Here is a 19874-nt window from a genome sequence, read left to right as displayed (position 1 = left end):
GCTCATCTCCCCTCCATTAACACTTCAGACAGGACGCTCAGTACTGTACCATGACTATGCTTCCTGCAGTCACCTGACCTGCAACAGACAACGAGTCCAAAAATGTCTCCAAATAACAACTTATTGCCTCTGGGTGTTTGTTTCAAATGTGTGTGTGTGTGTGTGTGTGTGTGAGTACTTATGGTCATGAAAATCCCCAAGCAATTTTCTTCTGTGGGTGTAACCGATGCTCATCTTCTATATTCTGTCACACTGCTTAAGAGTCTAGCGTTTCAACAAGGGCAGAGTACACCTCATAATGCAACCACTGGTGGAAAATAGATAACTGCCTCACTGACAGGCTACTATTAAAACGCTTCTTAGCTCAGTGTGAAAGGAGACTCTGGCCGGCGCTCTGCAGCCAATTACAGCGGGCGGTGAGCTCAGTGACGACACCGTACCTAATTACAGTCAATGACTCTGCAATTACATCCAATGACACCCAACGCCTCATAGGACGACACTGTATGTTCCCAGCTATATCCGGCTAATGGCCCTGTAAGAATGTACGCAACATGGTATGTACAGAATGTGCAAAAACATCTAGGGCAAGCGAAGGGAAAGATGATTAATCAAAAGAGTACTGTAAGTAACCTGAAACTAGTATATTTACAGTTCTCAACCCTTAATTAAAGGAGAATACCTGTGTCATTTAGCCCATTTACTAGTTTACATTTCCACCAAACATTTAGCAATGCCGTATGTAATTAGATTTTCTAAACATTTACATTGACAAAGATGCGTTAAATAAAAAGACATGGGTGTGACAGTAAAGTTTGTAAGGCGATGTTTCTTTCCCCAGGCAGTCTGGGGATTCGAACCAGCAAGCTTTCTGGTTAAAACGTGTTTCTCTAACCTCCAGGCAAGCCACTCCCAATATTGGTGGTTATCTGCCATTTAAAGCTTGCCCACCTTTTTTCAGTTTACCATGACATTACCAGCTCTCAGCTCTCAAAGGTCTGCTGGATGGTGTTTGATGTCTGGGAGCCTAGCAGGATGCCGGATCTAAAATGTCATTATCACAGGGGTCCTTCAGCAGGTGTGGTTTAGGTTCAGATAGAGACTGATAGAGACAGATAGAGAAACGGCTGGGTGTGACTGTCTGCGCTGCACATGTTCTGATCTGTTTGAGTTACAAGAGGACTTCACAGAAAATAGTAAAAAGTAATTCAATCTATTTAATGTGGTATTCTGTACAGTTTATGAGTCAGAAGTGAAGCAGGGACACCAACTTACAGAGTTTTCATGGTACATACTGACACACATGGTACAAGGACAACAGGAGTTTTAGTACAAACATTTATCGGAGGCAGAGCTGCTCTGGAGCAGAAATCATCTCACTGGCCTGGTTAAAAGTCAATGGGCAGAGCTAAGAAGACTGTTTTGGAGCACAAGTTAGCTAACTTGCAAACTTGAATGGCAAAGAAGGAACTCTGGTCAAAAAATACATGAAAAATATAAATGGGAAGAGGATTTTTTTTCATTTATGATGTTGGAAGGTCAGCAGCTAGCTAACTAGCCTACCTAGATAGTCTAGAATGGCTAGTTTGAACCGAACTAGGGAGGTCAGCTAGGCTAACTAGCTAACCTAGATAACTTAGTATAGATTGTACTTTTTCTGTTAGTATCCAGAACCTGAGGCTTCATAATATTAGCTTCCTCCTCTCTTACCTCTTGTCTATTTAACTTTTTCACAATTTTATATTCATCTGAGTCCACCAATGACTCTACTGTCGACTAGTACAAGGTTTTACAGTGTTGGGACACTTATGGGCACATTTAGTGGCATTTCAGCCACACAGTCAGGCTAAACAGCTGAGATAGAGGAGAGTCTTGCCAGTTGTCTGCCTCTTGTCTTGGCAGGTCTGCTGTTCTCAAACCGCTCACAGCCAGTTAGTCCAAGGCTGCCAAATATCAGTTCTAGCCTGCATGTGTATCTAAGGCCGCTGATATGAGCAGCCAGCTGCTGGTATTTTCAAATCTTATCAGAAAAGACTTCATCCCTACCCAGGCCGAGGGAGCAGCCCTTTTACAGAATGAATACTTCCCTTCTGCTTGCATTTAGTACCAAAACAACATCTGGAGTGCATTACAGTTCATATTGTAAAATATATTACAGATCACATCATATGGAACATTAAACTACCTCACCGTCCCACAGAAATGTTACTCTACAGTTACAGTACTTGGCAGTGTGATCTCCTCCCTCAGTGGCAAATAGGTAAAAAAAATACAGCAATGTTAAGTAGTGTCCACTCCTTTAAACACAGTACATCCATTCACAATATGAGCAACTGACTCCAGTTTATTAATCAAATGAAGAATGTATGACACACACACACACACTCTCTCACACACACACACACACACACACACACACACCCTCACACACACACACACACACACACACACACAAACTCAGTGCAAGAAATAAGAAATACAATAAAGCAATAGCAATTCAGTCAAGCATATTTCAAGAGCTATCAGTTAAACGTGGCCAGTTTTGCAATACCAGCAGCACGCACACACACACACACACACACACACACACTCTCTCTCTCTCTCTCTCTCTCTCTCTCACACACACACACACACACACACTCACACACACACACACACACAAACACACACTGCACATTTGCTTCATCTGGTCCAGTCACCCTATGTGCCTGGTTTGTGATATGCTAAACATTCTGTAAACATTATCCTGCGCATGGTTACTGTCACCATGGCAGCATGACAACAGCACTCGGCTCGGCCCCTCAAACACGGGACAGTAGTGTTATTTAATATTTGGCTACGCATGAGCACAGCATGTTTCTATCACATAATCCTGTCACACCGATGAAGACTTCTCCATGCGGCGCTCTTGACGCCCCTGTGCCGCTGAACGCAGCCCAGCTGTTGCTATGTTTTGGTCTTATCGCACAACAACAACAAAGGATAAAATGCTCCCGGAGAACAGTCTGCCCTTGGTGCAATACCATGCACTCTGTCCACTTGCAGCATCACATGGGAGGAGAGAGCAGATGCTTTGCTGAGATTGAGGACACTTAGATCACATTAAGCAATTTCATCAAGTTAAGTAAGTCAGGGCAAATAGTCAGGTCCTGTTTATCTGGCTCTAACTGCAGAGTTTCACTCCAAAATGAGACTCACGCCGTTTTAACAATGGGAAACCGACTCATGCTCTCTCCATCTTGAGCCCTTTACTACTACTGTAAAATAGTAACATTTTTGAGGTTGTAATCATTCACATTTTTGAATGAATTTGGGAAGTTTTGGTAGTTAGAGAGACTGTCCCATGACTAAATGGACACAGTCAATATATCCTGCACATGCTCACTCAGCGAAATTTGCTCTGGATTGTCTGCTAAGAGCCTACAATGTATATGTAAATATTGCACAGCATCAGTTTTCTTTTCCAATATGGATATCTGGCATTTTGGGATGAAACCAAACAAAAATCAACTTGTTTTCGTCTCCTTTAGACGACTGCAACTTCCTCTCACATCTCCAGTTCAGTCAGAATGCAGCAGCTAGGATTTTAACTTGTCCCAAGTTAGATTTAGAGTTTATTTTAAGATTTTACTGATCACATATAAAGCATGGCCAGTTCTGGCCCCTAGCTGCACTGCAGACATCTCCTATTAGACTGTCCTGCAGTCTCGCTTCAGGACTAAAAACTGATCGCACTTTTGCCATCAGGCCCCTAAACTCCTTACAATGCACTTTTCTAAACTTGCTTGTATACAATCTTTTTGATTTTTCCCACTTGTAATCTTGTGTTGTTTATCAGGTTATTTATTATTTTAATTACTGAATTACTTTTCTTGTGAATGATTCCCAGTTGTATCTCCTCCAGTTTCATCTTTTTATATGATTTACTATTTCTTGTTTTTATGCCTTTTCATAATGCACTTAAACTTATTAAAATTAAAAACATTATTATTATTATTATTATTGTTGTTGTTGTTGTTGTTGTTGTTGTTGTTGTGTTGGTGTTGTCACCTAACCCCCTGCAGGTACATCAAGTTTAAGTTCAAATTCCTGTTATTAGCAAACTGTGCTGGAATTAGTTTCAGTGCATGTGGAAAAAATACTACAACATATAAAAAACTTGAGCGCAACAGTGAAAATAAACACAACAGGGCGGTGTTGGATTTTGAATCATTCCTTAAAATGCATGTTCCTTAAAGCATACAGTAGTCTTGCTTCTATGTAATATTTCTATTTCCCCCACTTGCAATCTTGTGGTTTCTTATGTTATGTTTCTAATTTATTTTTTAATCACTTTCCCAGTTTCCCAGTTTTTATCTCCTGCAGTTTTACATATTTTACTGTTTCTTGCTTTTATGCTTTTTTAGGAAACACTTTGTAAATTCTACTTTTAGATAACTGCTGTATAAAGTTTATATTATTATTATTTTTTATCGTTGTTGATGTTGTGGTAGTGTTGATTACAAAACCAGATTTGTTGCAAGGCGTTGAAAACTGAAACTAAACCATTACAAGTATATCAAGTTCAACTTCCTTTTATTGCCACACAGCCAGCCTGGTGGAATTAGTTTCAGCGCATGTGAAAAATGACTCTGAAATCTCTGAAAACACATAATGCAACAGAGAACATAAACACAGCAGGACAGAGTGCAACAACACCATACATTATAATATGCACACTTGCACAGATTGAAGGACTCAAAGACACAAGTACTGGCAGGAGCCGCTGTGTACCTGAGGCCTGTAATCTGACCACACGCACCACATGTGTCTCTCTCTCTCTCTCTCTCTCTCTGCGTTTGCATTTTTCATCGTTTCCTGACGCTTCACACGGACGTGCAGCGCCATTGGCTCCTGGAAAGAGAAGCACTTGTCAAAACATCCATCACAGGGCGAAGTGAGCTGGCTGCAGAAGCTTTCTTTGGCCTGTGGAATCAAAGGAAGGTGTGTCTGCTGCCTCCAAACCCTTGGAAACGTCCAGGAGAGGTGTTGGTGCCGTTACCGTGGCAACGTAAACAGCAGGGTTCAAACACAGATTAAAGTGTGTGCGAAGATTACGTAAGGTGTGTGTGTGTGTGTGTGTGTGAGTGTGAAGGCCTATATATACAGGCATTCTTGTGTTTCTTAAAAGCAAAGCAGAGTCTTCTTTCGTTGTGCATCTGCAACTCGCTGAAAAACGGTTCAACTTGAAACACCCACTACTCACTTTGGGCTTGCAGTGTGTCAGCAGGCGTGTGTTTTATTAGCAAACGTAAGTGTGTGTTTTACGATGTCTCAACAGTGTAAAAATAAGTCAGTCTGTGTGTGTGTGTGTGTGTGTGTGTGAGAGAGAGAGAGAGCATGTGTGTACGTGTGTGTGTGTGTCATTACCTTGGGGGAAGTTAAGTTCTATTTAATCTGTCCTTGGCCCCACTTGAATTTTCCACTCAGTGCCACATTGAAGGAGTCATCTCCCACTCATGAGTCCAAACACACACACACACACACACACACACACAAACTGGAGCTCTGCAGGTATAACTGCTCCTCCAAATACCCAAGAACCTAAACTGCTCTTATATTGGGCCCCTAAAATATTTTTTTGCTCCACATCCGGAATGGATTCATTTTGTTATCTGCAGGTTTCAGGTCTTTGGAGCTGAAATGTCCGTTTTTTATTTGACCTCACATACAATAATATGCAATAGTTGGACAAAGGGCAGTGCTATTTCTGTCAGAGGAGTGAGTTTAAATGGTTTCTCTGGTTCAATTTACACTCGCACCCATGCATTAGATTTGTGTGGCAAGCAGGGGCCGAGCGTCAGTCTGTTGGACTTGGCTCTGAAAGGAGAACAACCAGAACTGTTTTACTATTATTTGGTGCCAAAATAAAAGTCACAGAAGCGATCCAAAAGACTTCCTTACATAGACTGTTGGATTGCTGCAATTTGCAATTCGATTTTAAACATACCAGAATGCCTAAACCCAAACAACTCAATCTAGAAACTGTTTAGCTTGTTGCAGTTTCATCCAAGTCCATGTATGAGGATTCCTGGGAGTCCGGGTGTGTACGCTATTTTGGGTCAGATGCAACATTTTGGATATGATAAAGCAATCAAGAAAGCTTGAATCACCTGGAACAATGTTGAGAAAACAGAGCAGTGCAGGATGCGCTGGGGAAGCATGGTCGGGGCCATTTGTGCCACAAAAAGCCAAAAAGTGGTTTCCAGAACGTTTTAGACCATTTTTGATTACCTCTAACACACACACACACACACACACACACATAGACGAGGAAGGAGGAGAAGGAGGCATGCAATCAGCTAGAGAGAACGAGAGAGAGATGAAAACAGAAACTGAGATTAAAAAAATAAAAAACACAGAGACAGAAAGATCTCTGCAAAGGTTTGGTTTTGATTCCCATTGGGGCCATGGCCGCCCATGCTGAAAATGTATGCACTTGCGGTATGTGTAGGTGTTTTGGATGAAAGCGAGCATCAAAGGGCATATTAGAAGAGAGAGTCATGCGTGTGTCTGTGGTGACTGAGTTGCACAGATTTACATTAGAGGCAACGAAGCAGAAGAGCAGCTGAAGGTCTACCAACGTTCAAAGTCAATTCATGTAGCCTTCTGCTTTTTTACTCTGCCAAAAGAGCATTCCAGGGTGTCTCCTGCAAAATGAGGTTAATGCTGCTCCTCTCTGTAAAAGTTAGCACAGTCATTGTTGTGATCATAGGTTTCACTGGAGATACCCCTGCTGTTGATATCTCCAGTGCAGACAGTTATATATATGATATATAATTCTGCACCAAGTCATATCCAACAACAAAATTCTCAGTTCCTTGGGATGCAGTGTTGTTAAATGAGGTTCTGTGGTCTGATGAAGAGGTCCTAGATGTGAAGAAAAGGTTGGGAAGCCCTGCTGTAAACCGCCAACACTACATGTTCCAGAATCCTTTGCGGCGACGTCAGTGTGTGTGGTTTTTTTTTTCATCTACTAGCGTACGCTCACTACCAGAAGGGGAGAACGGGTCCGCGCTGTGTTTATGTTCAGATGCTCTCAACAAAGGACAGCGGCACAACGGAGAGCCTGTCATTTAAAATAAACCACAGTGGATATTTTCTCATAAGGTGAACAGTTATAACTTAGCACAGGAAGGGGACTACTAGCGCAAACCCTCATTCGCCTTATCCTTTTCTCTCTCGTTGCTGTTGTTTTTTTTTGTAACCCAGGCTGGAGAAATTCTTCACAAAATTGCCTTTTTTTGTGTGTGTGTGTGTGTGTGTGTGTGTGTGTTAACGTTAGCCGGCGGTAGAGCGTTAGCTAGCTTGCTAGCCTCACCAAGTTGGAAAGCCAGCAGCTGGTGGAGAAGCTAGCAGCTCAGCCACACCGGGGACCTGGAAAAAAAAAAGGACCTCATCATTTACATCGCTGTAAGTAGCTGTTAAATGTTTACAAGCCTCACACTGTTTAATAAGAATAATAACGATATTATTGCAGCAGAATACACAGTGGTTGAACGTTAGCTTAACGGTAGCCAGCCTTCAGTCCAGTGTTAATTGTTCTCTGTTCCAACCGTCACCTTTGTCCTGCCAGTCGGTCTGTGAGACCAGGAGCTGAATATTTTTTTAACATCGTTTTGTCTCAGCTTTTGGCATTTGTTAATGTCCAAAACACTCAGCAGGTAAGTCATCACAGCGCTATTGTGAGTGCTGATGCAAAGTGCTGATCTTTCTCAAGTGCACACACACACACACACACACACACACTCATACACCTGTTTTCTCCCCCCCTTTATCTCCTTGGAAATCAGCAGCTCTATAAAGATAAGACTGCTGGTGGAGAATGACTGTGTCTTTCTGTATGTGTGTGTGTGTGTGTGTGTGTGTGTGAGATGGTGAGAGAGATGCGGGTATTAGTTTACATCAGTTCCAGTCTGCATGCTGACTTGTCAGAGTGTGTGTGTGTGTGTGTGTGTGTGTGTGTGTGGTTGAGGGGTGGTGCGGGGTGGTGGTGGAAAATGGAACATTGCCTGATAAGGAATTAAGCAAATGCAGAGACTCTCGCCATTGCTAAAGCTTGATTGCCAGTTAATGACTCTCCCCTCCCTCGCCTCTCTATCTCCATCTCATTCTGTCTCTCACTCCCCCCTCCTCCTCTCTTTCTCTTCCTCTCCCTCTCTCTGTGCCCCCCCCCCCCCTCTCTCTTTCTCTCTCTATCTCGCTCGCTCAGTCTGGGTCGGTCAGCAGTGATGTGATAAGTCCTGCTGATAGAGATCTCACTGTGACTTCCCTTTCCCGTGTTGGAAATGTCACGATGAAGACAGAGAGGCATTAACTCCGTCTCTGCCTCGCTGCTGCTGCTCACCGGGACACCACAGGCCTCGTTTCCATTGTCCGCTTGTCGGTGTGATGATTAATTAGGCTGGGAAAGTCAACTTTTTGAAATACTGGCTGTGGCGACCGCTGGATTCTAGTTTACCAGCGAGCAATATTGATTTTTGTAGAATAGGACCTCCAAATGATGCTTGGTTACCTCCCAAAGTTATTAAATTTACCACTAATGAGGAAAGGTACCAGCACTTATCTGATGGCTGGTGTGAACTGAAAGCTCAATAGAGAAAAAATTGGCTCCAAGCCTTGTTGCAACACTGTTATCTGCTAAAACAGTGTTATCCTGTCCTAGAGAGGGATAAAGAATTCTTGTTTTATTATTATGCGTGCTATTTAAAGTCTGCATTCTCCCAATACTATAAATGGCGATAACTTCTAATGTGAAGTGTCCCGTACACGCAGGTTTATCCATGTAACAGAGAGGAGGGCGAGGGAGAATGTGTGTGTGTGCATGCACATTTGTGTGTGTGTGTGCATGCACATTTGTGTGTGTGTGTGTGTGTGTGTGTTGCCTGCCTGTGCGCCGGCCTGTGTGTGTTCCCCAGCATGGTTTAGAGTCTCAGTTTCAGGGAGGAAACCGGAGCTCATGGTGTCAGACAGGGAGCGGAGAGAGAGAGCTCTGATGTCTTAATGGAGGCTCAGCGCTGCCTGTATCCTTAGTAACCCTGTCTGTGGGGACACAGCCGAGCCTCTCCGTCTCCGCCTGGGCCGGACAGTGTGTTGCTGCTGTGCTGGAATATAAAACCTCATAACTCCAATTTCGTCGATTTTTATGTTTTTACTTCAATTAAAGCTTTACATGGTCCTTTTAGGGGCTCAGCAAGTTTTATGACCCAGTAGGACTACAAAACGTATTTAAAAACCCTTAACAGAATTACAAAAATGCTGTCTGTCAATGTGGAAAGATGGCTTGCTCTCTCTAAATTCTTGATAAGTTTACTTTTTTGGAGATGGAAGGATTTGATTCAGCAGCAGCGTTATTGCATTCATATCCGTTGTGCAATATGAAAGAATGCAAGTGCAGTTATGACTCCCTCAAGCCCATATATAGCCTACTATATAATATAAAGAGACTGGTGATCAGTGAAAAGTCCAAAGATATTCCCAGAATCTGTTGTTGTATAGAGCAACTGGAAATGTTTCAAAACTCCCAGTTGTGCTCACTTAACAAAGTTTAATCTCATTTTTCTTCTTTTCCATTTCTTCTTTTTAATTCTGCTGTATAAAGCTAAAGTAGTACGACTAAAAGTTGGATCTGCCAAAAGAACCACCATTTTGTGCTATAAATAAAAAAAAAAACCTTTTGTTTGAGGAATCTGTAGACTAAATTTCACAGAAGAATCAGCTTTGTATTCAAGTTAGACTGACCTATACTGTGGGACAGACGATTTTAATAGGTCCACTTAACACACAACCCAATGCTTTCCCTCACACATCCTTTTATACGACTGTATTGGCATATGCTAGTAAAATGGCAGTAGCTCCGATACATGACATGCAGAAGTTTGTTTGATTCAAATAGGAGCTGCTTGGTGCATCACTTGTATGCCAAATTTACTGGTGGATCCTAACGATTCAGAAAAGGCCTTGAGTGATATTCTGATATTCTAAAAAGGCCACATTATAAGATCAGTGCCTTAAGCCTTATTCGCACAGAACTAGGTATTATGTGAGGACCTCATGTAATTTATAAATTTCCTCCCAACCTCCACGTTTTATGAAACACATTTGCACCGGATTTTGAAATTTGCTAAAATAACTGGTGCCCTGGAAACAATAGTATAAGGTCAAGATTTTACAATTTGTCATTTCCTGTTTTAACAAAGCAAAACTTGAAGTTTATGCCTGAAATGCATTCAAAACCTCTATTTTTTTAAGACGGGAGTCTCTATTTTTTAAGACAGGAGGAAGGTGAAAATTGTGCGTCTAGAAGAAGAAGAAGAAAAATGCCTAAAACAACTTACGGCTAAAGTTAGATTTTTACAGCATTAGTATAATCAGGGGACCGCTGTCTTCACCAAAGCACCGTAGGTAATTAGTGCAGGAATCTTTACTGTAAAAATTACATACATGGCAGATTCGCACAGGATTAAAATCACTGATATCTCTGCAGTTACTACAAATCACTGGATGCCCCGGGTAATATTAGTCCCATGTGAATAGGGCTGTAGATTGAGTTTAGCATATTGGGGCTGAGTGGAACTGTACTTTTGTTGAGTATTAGTGGGCTTTGCTCAAAGGAAGTAGTTTTGAGCTGAAAAAAGCATGCCAGCGGTTGGTGATTGGTGATTCAGTTCTCTGTGTTGAGTGGGTATGCTTGAGATTCAAACCAACAAATCAACAGCACGCCAAATAGCTTCGCTCTTTGTGTGTGCGTGCATTTAAATCTTTATGATGTGTGTGTGTGTGTCACGTACAGGAGGCTTTCATTTTGGGCAGTGTGTGTGTGTTTATGTTTGTGCGTGCACGTGTCAGTGGTGTATGAGTTTCATCAGGGAGGGCCGGTGAGCTCGGCGGGGATCCGCGGGTGTAATCGCCGGCACAGTTGAGCAGCTTTCCCCCTGCTGTGTGTTAGGAGCTTGGCACCCGCCTCCCCGTCCAGCTTACTCTCCGCTGGGCTGGTAAACAGGCTGAAGTTTGTGGAGGGAGATTACGTCTGTCATGGAAAGTGGGTCAGACAGTGGGCACGTTTTTATGGCCCTGTTTCTGCGAGGTAGGGGAAGAAGAGGGGGGGTGGGGGCATTAAACCGCCAGCGTTTTTCCATAGAGCTGCTGGAGCCGGAGTGGGCTCGGTGCAATGCTTTCACACTCACGCTGCTGTCAGAATCAGAATCACTTTGTTTCCCAGGTGCGCTAACGGGGCATTCACACTGCGAGCGTCTTGGTTGATGGGTCGCTCTATTGTGACCGATTTTGGGCGGGGCCAGAGGCTGCGATGGCATCTGTGTAGCGGTCTGCAGCTACAGAGTTTTAAACAGGCAAATCATGCATTTTTGCTGCTCTGGTATTGTCTGTTTTGTCACATTGTTTTAATAGATTAACATAGATGGCTGAAAAAACTGAAAAATACACAATAAAATTACTTTCAAGCTTATCAACGACCCCAACGATGATTTGCAATGTTTATTCCTGTAGTGTAATAGTCTAATAAAAGTTGTAGAGGACTGGGAAGCTTTGAATGGCTGTAATCAACGTCTCGTCCATTTTGCACTTGCCAAGCGGAGCTGTTCATGAAACAAAATCACATCGGTCGGGGAAACAAGGAAGCGCGCAAATCGGCTTGGCAGTTGATGGTCAGTGTTGGAGGAAAACCTCAGCTGTGGCCAAGTTTTCTCAGGGAACCAGGGAAACTCGGCTGACGTGCGGACGCCGCGGCTTGTCAACAAGCTCGTCGGAGGAGTTTCCCCGGTCCTTTTGCTCTATAGGAAATGAATGGACTTCCAGTGACTTTTTGATCATGTTGCTCGCAGCCAGGATGCATGATAAAGAGTCAGGAATTTGTCCTGGGTGGCAAGGGTGCAGAGACACATCAACAACTTGCAGAACACAGCAACACAGTACGTACTGTCACACCGGTGTTTCTGCCAGAATTTCATGTTGTCAGGGTTTAAAAGCCTCTCAAACAGCATTTAGACCATCATGGGACACTTAAACTCTAATGAAACACTAATTACATTGTTTTAGGTGGGTTAGCACCTTCTCTCTCTTTCTCTGAGTGCCTCCCCTCTCCATCACCCCGTCCTTCTTGATATCACTCTTCATAGGGACGGCACTCACGCTGTTTTGCCTCAGTTGTGTTTTTTTAAAGTTTATTTTAATGCCGTTTCTGTTTCATTAGGCAGTACACAGAAGAGAGTTGGGCTGCCCATTTTGTTCCCCAAATAATCAAGTCTAATAATTGTGATTTAATAATAATGAAGATCAAAATATCTAATAAAATAATCAGGATTTCCACTTTCGCTATCATCATGCAGCCCTTGTAAAGAGAGACAGGAAAGATGGGTTACAGAGAGAAAGGATGATGATGAAACAAAAGCTGTACCAGATTTGATCCCACAGTGTTGTGATATAGACCTCCGAGCCTCTGGGACACTCTGTCTTCTCTCTCTTTGCTCTTCCTCTCCCTTCACTGCCTCCCTTTTTCTTCTTCTTCTTCTTTATCTCTCTCCGTCACCCAATCCTTCTTGATCTCCTTCCTCCCTAAGCTACCCAGTCATTGAAAGCGACACCAAGGCTTCTCTCCTGCTGCCAACACCTGAGTCAGAAAACTAGGGAGGAAAAATTGAAACACAGTGGGGCCGTTCAACCCCTCGAAAAAACCGTTAGGGAGTTCACCGTTCTATTTGGCAAGTTTATTACCTTAACGGTAAGCCGGCTGAATTCATGAATAGAATCCTTATTTGTAAATGTTAGTGGAGCTCTGAAAAAAAAAGATGCTGTACGTTAACGGCAGGGCAAATTCATGCAGTACACCGGCCACATTGGCAAGTACACCCCAAAACTCACCAGCCACTTTTGCTACTTTACCAGCCAACTAGATTTTTAGAAGAGCAGGACCTCCGGATGATAATTCGTTACCTGCCAAAGTGGCTGGTAGAGCAGGCAAACTTTCCAGATGCAGCTAAAATCTGTCAGCATTTGGCTGGTGGCTGATGTTCACGTCCCACTTTGAATAATGTAAGCTTGGCATCCTAAAAAAAAACAAAATGCCCCGTTCATTTTTCATCTTTCCATTGTGGGTGTGTGAGATGGTTTTGCCCAGACCCAGAGCACGGCTGCTCTTACTGTTTTGCTGCGAGGGCATTAATTTCCCTTTTTAATGTCGTCTGAATCCTAGACCTTTACAAGCAGAAATTGAAAGCCCTATTGAGGTTAAACATAAAAAGCGAAACAAAGGCGTTTACACTTTCCCTTGTTCAGCGCTGAAAGCTCAGTGGCTTCTCAGTGCTCGGTTGTGTTACAGCGGACAAGCTGTGAAGGTGTGTGTGTGTGTGTTTGTGTTTGCGGGTGTGAGATACCATCTCTGCAGTTTCCCTGCTGTGTAGCTCGTCTATATGGGTGAATGCAACTGAAAGTGGACTCATAATTTATCACTTTCTCTTTCATCTCCACACACAGACGCGCAGACACACACATTCGCATGCACTCACAGACCTGTGATTATCAACCCCCCCCCCCCCCCCCCCCCCCCATCATGCATGATTGCCATTTCCTGCTTCACATTACCTCCCTTCCTGTGTCAAATGAGCTTGTGCACACACTTGCATACACAAACGGTCTAGTCTGTAACCTGTTGAGACTTTGGCTTCCCCCGAGGAACACTGCTTTGTCTGTGAATGAGGAGAAAGGCGAGGCAATAATTGTTAAGAGTTAAGAGTGCAACGCATAATCCATAATCTGAAGGTCCTTGTGTTCAAATCGTATAACATAAACCAACAGGGTGCCGGAATTAGTAGAATTTGTATTCCTTGAATCTGAGCGATAAACACAAAACGTGAAGCTGTTAAATGTATAGAAAAGACAAACATTAAGTCCCACCCATCTCCTAAAACATAAACCAAGTCTCTACTGGCTTAAAAAAGTCTAGGAGGTAAAAAAAAGAGAGCTAGAAGACTGAGGTGTGAGCAGTGCCAAAGCCCAATGTAAACCCCGCTTAAGACCGCATGTGGACAAACGATAAGCACTCGCTCGTCTCATTTGGCCCGACGAGAGGCTAATGATTACAAACTATGACCAGGTGCGGCACAATTAGACCTACATGGACCATTCTCCGACACTCCCCAGAGAGATGCAACCTGCACTAGCGCTACAACTGCGACCCAAACAGGAACGGACGGTGAACCAAAACTTGAATCGGCAATCAAGCACGACTGCGCCATGAAATGACAGCAGAAAACACTGGCCTTTCCCTGCCCCGTCCACCTGCTTTTTATTCTGACTTTAGCTAGATATCGTGATCACAATCATTAATCAAGATCATTAAAATGAGTTGGAGAACAGAATAGCTTTATACCACTTTTATACCACTTATTCCAGCATCGTGACTATTTTCAAACGCAGTAGACGTTCTAAATTATATTATGTAAATGTTTCAATCTTGGCAAATTCTACAAATCATTAAGTATTGGAACTATAATCACGATACACAATAACACTTGATTAATTGATTAATAAATGCTTGATTAAAGCCCTGCTGTGGCTGCACTGTTCCCTTCCTTTTTCCAGTACAGGCCTGCAGCATGTGCTGCAGCATGACACACACCTCTGTGGACCTCAAAAAAATTGCAATAATAAAGTCCCATCGGACATTTTGGTCAACATCAGTTATTCAAACCACGCAGCTCTACAAACATCTTTACATGTGGCTGAAATTAGATTTCTTAAATGTTTATTGACGTGGGTAACGGAGCAAATTAAAAAGGTTGTGTAATTTTTCCTATCGCTCTGAGCTCACAACATGCACACACACTGAACCTTACACACACTGTGTTGGTAGTGACTGTAGTATGCTTCTAGGAAGGTCACATTGTGTGCTGTGTGTACAATCAGGAGATGGCACTTTGCTCCAGAAGCACTGTGTATATGTATGTGTGTGTGTGCGTGTGTGTGTGTGTGTGTGTGTGCATGTCCACATGACCATGTACTTGGATGTCCAGTCCATATGCCTCCTACAGTGTACATGACTGCACAGCATGTCCCTGTTTGCAGGTGTACATGCGGCTCCATATGCATCAACATGCGATTGTGTGTGCCACGCAGGCGAACATTTCTGTGTGTGTGTGTGTGTGTGTGTGTATGCACGTATGTTTCTGTGCATGCCAGCGCTTATGTGCTTGTATGTGTGTCTATGCGTGTGTGTTTTTGCATGTGTATGCATTTGTGTTTGTCTGTGTGTTGATGCACATCCACCAACAGGGGCTGTTTGTTGTCTGTGTGTGTGTGTGTGTGCGTGTGCGTGTGCGTGATGGTCTGCATTCGTCCCACTGAATCATTGATGAGGCTGTAATTTGAACGCCAGCCCTCCTCTTTCATGCCCTCCCATCTGTCATCAGTTAGCCTCCTCCCAGTACTGCTTACCGGAAAACCAGTAGGCTCCACTGACAAAGCACAGACAACTGGCCTCCACTGGAAACTGAAAAAAAAACAACAACAAAAAAAAAACCCTGTCTGTTGCTGTTGTGCTTTTGTCCGCTCTTTGTAACTAACTGACACAATCACTTCTAGGCCCAACTGCAGCTTCGAGCACAGTGACATTTAACATTCATATTTTTGGCATTTAGCTGATGATCTTATCCAGAGTGCAGGAAGGGGTTCAGTGTTGTGTGGCCAAGGACACATGGCTGTTTGAATGCCACATTGGCTGCAGTGGGGATCGAATCTGTGACCTCTTAATCATGGGACAGTCTCTCTAACTGCTATGTCACCCTGCTGCCCCCCCACCCCCACCCACATCTCTAGGCCTAACTGGATGTAGAACATTCAAGACTCTTTTCCCCAAAACTACCCTGTAATTTTAATTCTAGTTCAGCTGGAACTTGCTGGCATGTGCGATGAGGCCAGATTGCGTTCATTCATGTTTTTTTTCCATAGATTTTAAGCAATAGTGGCCAGTACATTCCCTTCAACACTTCTTTTCCTTTTACTGAGACAGATACCGTCGAAATCTTGAGAAAGCGAGTAGGTGAGACTCTGCAGGGTTTCGATCTTCGGCAGGAGACGGCTTACAAAGAACTTCATAACTCACCAGGACACCAGTGGGTTTTAGGCGATGAAGAATTACAATAGCTCTGAATACAAGGGAGTGAGAACCTCACATCTTAAAATTTGTCATGTTCTTGTTCTCCAGACAGTTTGTTGTTAACTGTTTTTGTCCAGCGGTGCTCTGTAAGTTACTTTGTGATGAAGCTGTTTGATTAAAAGCACTTTATAGATAAATTTGACTTGTAGAACAGAGCTCCCTCTCTTTTTAGTTGCGGTCGCAGGTTTACACATGCATACTAATAATTTGATCTTAACCTGATTACGAAAATACTTTTATTATAGCATTGTACACTATAGTGTGCATGTAAAGAAGTTGGAAGTCAAGGAGTTTAAAGTGCATTTAATAACATGGCTTCAGCACGCTTTTACGGTGGCTAAAACAAAGGTCAGTTCAGTTAAAAGAAAAATAAACATGAAAGAACCCCATGGCCCCGTTATTGGCTTGGATAGTAGACACAAAAGCCCAACGTTAAGACTGTTTTGTGGAAACTCCTGAAGCATAGAGGCTGCTGTTTGCCTTCCTCATATTAGGGGCCCATATGAATCTCAGGGGCCTACTGTTAGTAATGTTCATTTCTTCCACTCTTCATATCAAATGGGGTTTATGATTTTTTTTTTTGCCTATTTTTCTTCTATTTCAAGATTGTATGCTTATTCAGGCTAGGCAGCCTGGGTTAGACTTGGGGAAGTCTGATTCACAGGGATAAAGTTGTTCACAGGAAACAAAACAGGAACCTCCGCTGTTTTTAATTAGCCTATTCTTTCAAGACTGATTTTCTTAGACAGTGTACAGAGGAGAGATTGGGATGACATGAGACAAAGGTCATGAGTCAGATTCAAACCCACAATGACTTGAGCACCTGACATGCATCCTAGTCCACTGATCCACCAGGCATCCTGACCCTGGGCAGGAGTCCAGCCATCCAGCGCCTCAGGCGCCGACTGGTGACCCTGTTTTGGTGGGAACAGTCCTGGATCCTGGATTCAGCAGCGATGCCAGTCTCACAAAGCCTCTGGAGCAACTGGTAGTTTGTTTTGATGAGCTAATTTAATTCTCAGCAGGAATTTGGCGCTGAAGACTCCAGTCTGCTGCTCTTGAGGAAGGGGGGCAGAGATGGGAGTGGTGCACCAGTGCGCTGGGAGATCTGGGCCTGCTTGCACTTAGCATATGTTTGAAGTTCAAAATGTATTTTTTTCCTGAAGGGGATTGGTTCCTTGGTCGATGTGTGATGTTCACAGTTTAAATTGGTGGCAAAGGTGTGATGTGTGCAATATTTTTCCCCTACAAGTTTATGGAAGACTTCAGCATGTGTCATCGTATCATCATGGGGTTTGTTTTGCGTGAGGTCTAATGGCTGTTTAATGCCATCTTCTCTATTTTGATACAGTACATTTCCATCTCAACAACACCATAGCTCAGGTTTACATTCCTCTCCTTGTTTCTAACGCTCAAGTCCTTTTCCTGACCTGCTTCACATATTTCATGCCTTGCTGTTTATAGCTGATGAGTGTGAGTATTGTTGTGGCAACGCCTCCTCAGGTCAAGTGCTTGGCATCGGGCCCAAGTGGATTATTCTAATCGGCCTAGTTATCAACTACTCCTTTTTTCCGTCATAGTCACAGCTATAGAAGATCCTCTTATAGTGGCTCATCAAGGCTTAATATTGGCTCCTTTGGTCTAACATAGACCCTCTGTGTTGCTAACAGCACATGGGGAAATGGCCTGCCTCATACACTAGTTTACCAGCTCTCTGGTGCAGGCTAATGGTTTCTGCAGAGAGCCCTCCCAGACACCAAATAGCCTGGAAGTCTGGTGATACGGTTTTATAGAAAGGGAGGAAATTGAACCTGCCACATGTGTAAAACTGACAGATGCACTGAAGGTAACATATTTTTTATTCGCTGTGTAAGAGAATGTGTTCACAACATCTGGAGTAGGCTGGATGTTCACAAAACTACGCAACAAGTTTGGCTATTTTGGTTCAACTCACATTGTTTTTCAGGATAGTGGTGTGTTATTTTGGACTTAGCCGTAACTACTGCTTTGCTTTTCTTTGTGTGGGACAGCATGTGGTCTAAAGCCTACCTCCCCCTCCTCTCACAAAGGAGTTGTGTGTTCACCCACTTGTTTTGTATTTATCATAAGGTATGATCACTCCAGTCTCATTCAGACTAGTTGGGTTGCTCACAGTAAAACGAACGAACCGCCGCTGTTTGTCTGTCTGTCTGTTGTGTGTGTGTGTGTGTTCACTCCACCGTTCCTTATTCCTCTCTAAGCTATGTGTCGGGAAGCTCATGTGATTCTGGCATATGTTTCCATCCATCTTGGTGTAAATATTGGCTGGACCACACACACACACACACACATAGACACACACACACATACACAGGCGAACACCTCCAGGGACCATTGAACATGAGAAGTGTACGGCCTATCTGTGAGTGGGCAGGGAATTGGGACTTCCTGTGTGCATCGACACGCTGACTCTGTGTAAATCACTTTGGAGCAGACTGGTGTGTGTGTGTGTGTGTGTCTTGTCTGTCTCTCCAAGGAGGCTACAGGCTTGTCCGTGGCGAGACTGAGAAATGTTTCTTTGTTCCCAGTAGGTCCAGTATGTGTTTGACGAACGCATAATGGATAAAATTCCATCAAAACGAGGCTGTATTTGAATCGCACACATACTCACACACATATGCACACACACACAAGCACGTCCTGCTCGTCTTTTCCTTGTTGTCCGATCTCTCCTTCCAAAACATATTCCGTGAATTCACGCTCTGGTTCGTATTGATAATGCCGTCTTATCTGGCTGTGTACACTCAGCTGAGCTTCATGAGCTGTTATTCACGCTGCATTAATTTCCTCTAACGCTGCATCAGCTGTGAATTTCCCTGTCATAAGGTCCTCCGTGGGTTTTATAGCTTCTCTGGAAAGGGTCCGTGTGTTCCAGTCCGCGTTGTGGGTTTGTTTTGAAAAGACGTGCCGAGTCTTGGTGCGCTCTGGAAAAGTGTGGATGGAAATGAATCTGATAATTTCCATGTTTTGAGGAGTTTGACATTTCACATTGTTGCTGTGAAGAATAGTCTTGAGCTACAGAGCGATTATGGTCCAGTTTACGGTTCCATCGATATTTTCAAATTCAGTCAAGAAATTAACGTCCGTAATTTTGAAATGGAAAATGTGTAGGAACCCTGTTTTTGAAATATAACTTCAGTTCACAGTATGATCTCAACCATAGAAATGGAGTGAGAAGCAGGTTGGAAAATTAACACCAGCCATCTGCCAAATGCTGGCAGATTTTGTCTGAAAATGTGTGCTCTCATCCAGCCACTTTGGCAGGTAACCAGCCGTCTTCTGGAACTTCTCTCTATTGGGAAAATCTATTGGCTGCTGTGGAGATGGATGAAATAGTGAGTTCCCTATCCTGATGAGTAAGATACATGACAGTCCTTAATCAACCCCTTTTGACACTGTGGTGCAGCTGTGCATATTCGCTTTGACTTAGCCTACTTTTTCTACTGATTCAGGCTCTGTGGGCAGCAGTGGAGAGATGGCAGTTCTTGTGTCCAACCACAAACCTTGTTGCGTCCGACCACATGAGGATGGCCTTTCACATAATGAAGGATTTACGATTGTCGGCAGTTTACAGATTTACAAATTTACAGATTTTACAGTATGTATGTAATCATTCAGAGCATTT

The 19874-nt window shown here is 43.3% G+C and overlaps 2 protein-coding genes across 2 annotated transcripts in view; one reads left to right on the top strand and one right to left on the bottom strand.

Moving 5' to 3' along the window:
• ugp2b (UDP-glucose pyrophosphorylase 2b) overlaps positions 1–19874 on the bottom strand; it is a 409818-nt gene that overhangs the window by 299267 nt on the left and 90677 nt on the right. The gene's annotated exons all lie outside the window — the stretch shown is intronic.
• The window catches only part of peli1b (pellino E3 ubiquitin protein ligase 1b), a 47230-nt gene continuing 34476 nt past the window's right edge, over positions 7121–19874 (top strand). The window contains exon 1 of the mRNA XM_078288696.1: positions 7121–7452. The gene's annotated coding sequence lies outside the window, so the exon portion shown is untranslated. The remainder of the gene's footprint in view (positions 7453–19874) is intronic.

Source organism: Centroberyx gerrardi, chromosome 15 (assembly GCF_048128805.1).
Source record: "Centroberyx gerrardi isolate f3 chromosome 15, fCenGer3.hap1.cur.20231027, whole genome shotgun sequence".
NCBI lineage: Eukaryota > Metazoa > Chordata > Actinopteri > Beryciformes > Berycidae > Centroberyx > Centroberyx gerrardi.
The sequence above is the reverse complement of the archived record's forward strand: the minus strand, read 5'-3'. Positions and strand labels throughout refer to the sequence as shown.